Source organism: Phyllobates terribilis, unplaced genomic scaffold (assembly GCF_046119375.1).
Source record: "Phyllobates terribilis strain yellow unplaced genomic scaffold, ASM4611937v1 Scaffold_4438__1_contigs__length_60948, whole genome shotgun sequence".
In the NCBI taxonomy this organism is placed as follows: Eukaryota; Metazoa; Chordata; class Amphibia; order Anura; family Dendrobatidae; genus Phyllobates; species Phyllobates terribilis.
The window spans coordinates 22,089-27,610 of NW_027367189.1; positions in this window are offsets into that span (position 1 = coordinate 22,089).

Here is a 5,522-nt window from a genome sequence, read left to right on the forward strand (position 1 = left end):
CTTCTGTCGGTTTGTCAAGGACATCTGACGTGAAGTAAATTGTTGAGGTCTTATCATCACATGTTTCTCAATACGTGACCAATGAATTGATAGAAACAGTGTGATGGCAACCTAATCTTATGCTACATAGCACACTGACCTGTAGTTATGTTGTTTCAGATTTCCTACAATTTGTTACTTGGCATGTTCAAAGATGTCATATCGATCATCTAGCAACATACTCATGCTTAATAATTAAAGTTTAAGGATAACCATACTGACAATTTAAACATATTTATCAATCCTAATAATATTTAGCCTTTCATGATACTTAAAACATATCAAAAAAATTCAGAGCATGTATTGTAAGGAATGACAAAAAAATTAGCTCTCTTAGGCTATATTCGTGTTGACTTTCCAGTGTCAATGGAGAAGATTTGTATCCGTGATCCACTCTCAGTGGGACCTTACAACTCCATGAGTCTAATGTTTTCAATCTGGTCTCAACCCGACTTCATTCGAACCACCAACTAGAAGCTAAAAGTAGTCTAAAAAATGCAAAATTCTGGAAAAGGCAAAATATTTACTCACTATGTCACATTCAATCCACTTCCCAGACTTGCATCAAAGTTCAACACATTCACGACCCACATACAATAAAACCTTAAACTGTCATGAGTCCATAGACATTGACCTTGCCCCATTCTGAATAGTTCGAGTCTCTAACGAGCCACTCAAAATAGGGTCGATAGAATGCGATTTATGGAAAGAAAGGACGCACCATCTGACCATGTTCAAGCCTCTCTCCCGTCCTGGATCAAGGTTTTATGCACTCCTTCCCATATACGGTGAAACCTTGGATGGTCAAGAGTTTGTGGACGCTGACCTTGTCCCGATCCGACGTCGTTTGGGCTATCAACGGTTCGCTTGAACTGGGCTTGATGATAGGTGGTTTCTGGACAGCAAGTAAGAATGCAGCACTAGACCTTGTCCTGGGTTTGATCAAGGTTTTATGCACTCAAGGCCTATATATGGTAAAACCTTGCACTGTTATGAGTCCGTGGATGATGACCTTGTCCCAATCCAACGTTGCTTGGATTGTCAACTATTTGCTTGAACTGGTCTTGATATAGGTGATATCTGGGCAGCAAATAGGAACGCAACACTCGACCACGTTCAAGCCACTCTCCCGGCCTGGATCAACGTTTTATGCACTCATGGCCCATTTAAGGTGGAACCTTGCATCATTATGAATCCATGGATGCTAACCTTGTCCCGGTTTGACGTCATTTGGGTTGTTAATTGTCTGCTTGAATTGGGCTTGATGATAGGTGATTTCTAGACAAGAAGTAAGAACGCAGTACTAGACCATGTTCAAGCCACTCTCCCGGCCTGGATCAAGATTTTATGCAATCATGGACCATATATGGTGAAACCTTGCACTCTCATGAGTTTATGGATAGTAACCTTGTCCTGATCCGGTGTTGTTTGGAATGTCAACGGTCCGCTCAAAGTAGGGTCAGTGTAAGCAAATTAAGGAAAAAACATAATAATGCTCTAGTAGCTTGCATTCATGCCGCTTTCCTGGTTTAGGTGAGTGAGTAAATCCACATCGACCCATCCTTGAGAAAACCTTACAATCACCTGAATCTAATGTTGCTAAACCTATCCAATTCCGCTCTTATCTGAGCTAATAACGAGCTGCAATAAATAGATTTGGAAATAGTCGATTTTGACATACAAAGGCAACTTATTGATGATGTTAGCATGATGTGTATCATCTCCCTCTCCTGATTTAGGCTCCGTTCGGTAAAAGTAGATGAATTTATTTTTCCATCTAGATGAAATATGGTAGATGAATTAAAATTAGATGAAAAGTGGATGAAATGAATGGTAGATGAATTTAACTAGCCAGATGAAATTCTTGAGATAAAAAGGTGTTCGGTAGATGGGGTAGATGAAATTGAACAATCTTGAGAAGCTACAAAGGAGAAGCTAGCTGAAACAGAAACAATCTTCATGGTGCTAGATTGCCAGCTTGTTGGAGAAATCAGATGAAAGAGGATAAGCTAGATGAAATTGGTAATCAGCTGAATTTTTGGTGTAAAAGGTTGTTTGAGAAGAAAGGAAATGCACAATGCCAAAAGCTACCATATTAAGCTAGCTTCTCCTCATTTAAACTAGTTGATGATTAGAGCCTTATTCTTAGCATTGTAAAGTTTAGAGATTCGCCAGATTCGTGAACAACCTCCAACTAGCACGGGTTCGGGCCTCTACGACTACCTTTGTAACACATACCCTAGCCGGTCCTCAAACTCATGCCTTGCTCGCCCCGACTACCTGCAAGTCTGCAAACCAGCAAACTTCGTCCAGTACTCTGACGGGTGACGGTCCTATAGTCTCGCTCCAGCTCTAAGAATCACCAACTTAGCTCTCCCTTAGTCATCTGACGGCCTCCTGCAACTCCATCTCCCTCACCACACCAGTCGACAAACGAATCTGCCATTGAAGACGTGCTCTCGATGCAACGCTGAAATGGGTTTGGTCAAAATTCCCATCAAAATTCGCAATTGACACACTTAACCGTGAGATGTAAGTATGAGCAATCCATATCCAACTCTTCAATCTTAAATATCTATCCTGCACTTTTCGGATTTTGATCTTAAAGATGGTGGTTATGAACCCTAATCTCCGAAACTTAAGCTTGCTTCTTAGATCCGCGAAAATCCACTAAATCGAGTAACTGGTTGCGTAAATCACACAATACCGACCCCAATTTCACATATTTGGACTCGAATCTCTAGAATTTGGAACTCAATTCTCGGATTTTGACGTACAAAAACCCTAATCCCCGAAATTTGTCATAAATCCTGCAATGCTTCGCAGGAATGTCGTCATCGACATCGTTTCCCCACAATCGCCGCCAATTATTGTAGCATTAATCTTGCTTGATAATAGATTTTGTAAAAGAAAACGGTTGAATGTGAAAATCAATAAAGGACACATAATTTGTTGACCTTGTTCGTCATAAAAGACTATATCTATGGGATACCAATCCGGGATTCTTTATTAGAGATCGAATGTACGTACAATATGTATTTCTCCTAGGAACTCTCTAACGTTCAAGTCGGTAATTGATCAAGAGCTCTCAAGAGTAACCTAAGAAAAGGTGAATGGTGAATTGTATAAGTCTCCTCAGAGGGTATTGTAGAAGCAGGCTTTCCCTTTACCTCCGTTACCCTTATTTAATAGGCTTATTTTATTATCTCTTCTATTCATTAACTATATATTAAACATAATTTAATGACTAGATAAAAAAAACTCTCTATAAATTTCACTACTAGAAAACAACCTATGGCTACGTGTTTTGGCGACGGAATCCAATTCGTATCAAAGAGTACTAAATAGCGACGGATTTGGGGACGGATAGGGCACCCGTCTCCAATACTAGTAAAAATATGGTGCCCTAGATCCCGCCGGAATCTGTCGTTACTTTAGGCGGTAAATGGCCCGTTTAGAAGGATTTAGCGATGGATTGATCAGTTTTAGCGATGGACTTCTCCACGTCCGTCGCTAAATTCAGCCGCGTACTGACTTTAGCGATGGACTTCTCCACGTTCGTCGCTAAATTCAGCCGCGCCCTGACTTTAGCGAAGGACTTCTCCACGTCCGTCGCTAAATTCATCTGCGCCCTGACTTTAGCGACGAACTTCTCCACGTCCGTCGCTAATCCGTCTCTTCTTTATTAACTGCTTGATCGTCCTTTCCTCAACATAACCTAATCCGCCGACTTTACTCCTCCATTCCGCCACCTAAGTTTTCGCCTCTTAACCCGCGTTCTCCCAGGCATTCGTCTCCTCCCCCGCGTCCTCCCCCTGTGTCCGGCCGCCTCCTCCCCGACCGCTTCCTCCCTTTGTTTATGGCCCCTTTCGACAGAAAATTTTGGCCCCTCCCTCCGTTCCGCTGCCTAGGGTTTCGCCTCCCCCTCAACGTCCTCTCTTGGCGTTCGTCTCCTTCCTCGCATCCTCCCTCGGCGGGTTTGTCTCCATCTCTGGCCTTTGTCTTCGTCGACGATTTAGGGTCTCCATCGGCGGTTTCCGGCCTTCGTCTCCACCTTTGATGCTTTCCGGCTTTGTCTCCACCTCCGTCCTTCGTCTCCTTCAGCGCTTTCGGGTCTCCACCAGCGAGTTGCCTTAGTCCTCCCGTGTACAGAGAAGAGGTTAGTAATTTATTTTAAATGTTATATTTTTGTTTAATGTGTTATAATTTAATAGTATTCGTTAATTAAAATTAGAATACAATTGTGAATATATAGGATTGTTAGAAATAAAATATGATATATTAAAAATGAGAATTATGATTGTTAGAAATTATTAAAATATTTTGTGAATATATAGGATTGTTATAGTTATTAAAATGAGAATATAATATATGAAATATTAAAAATTATTAAAATGAAAACATAATTTTGATAATATATAATTTTGACATACTAAAATTATTAAAATGAGAATATAATTTTAGATATAGTAAAAATTATTGAAATTCTTGTGAATATAGGATTTTGTGAAAAAATTAGTAAAATGAGAATATAATTTTTACATATTTAAAATTCTTGTATAGTTATAAAATTAGGTTGTTAATATAAGTTTAGTAACATAGAAAATGATTAACATAGGGTTTTGAACATAAAGTTGTGAATATATGGTTATAATTTATTTATACTTTTTTTTTATAAACAATAGAAAATTGTGAACATAAGTTGGTACATGTATACAAAAAAATAAATTAGTGAATACGATTAGAAAATGCAATTAGATGTAATATAGAAAATGCGAATTCCATATATAATAAAACTAGAGAATACGATTAGATGCGAAATCCCACCTAATTATCCGCGCTATAGAAATGGATCAAGACTGTAGTTGGATGTATCAGAGACACACGGGAGGGTTGCTAACCCTAGGATTTCATGAGAAAGTGAAAGAGTTTATCCAGTTTGTTTTAGGTCATCCCACTTGAATGAGTAGATTACATATTAAATGTCCATGTTCTAAGTATGCTTGTATAATAATAGGTATTGAAATACCGAGGACGTGGAATTACATATTTTGAAGAATAGGTTTGTGAAATATTACCAAGTATGGGGTTTTCATGGCGAGGGGACCGTATTAAACCCCCCTCTCCTACAGGAGAATGATGTCGATGGGGATGAGTTTTGTTCCACTCAAACAATGATTCTCTATGCCGCCGGTCCAAAAGTAGTGTTCCAGGAAGATGAGCCCCCGAATTCAAAAGCTTAGAAATTTTTTGATATGATGAGAGCGGTCGAATAAGAAATATGGCCTAGTAATAACAGACACTCACCGTTTTCTGCATCTGCTAAAATGATGGATATCAAGTGTCGACATCAGAGTTCAGTAGGTTTAATAGACGGCATGCGCGAATTCATACACGAACTGCTCCCGTAGGATAACAAGATGCCAATGAATTTTGCTAACATAAAGAAGCTGATTAAGGTTTTAAGGTTACCGATTGAGGTT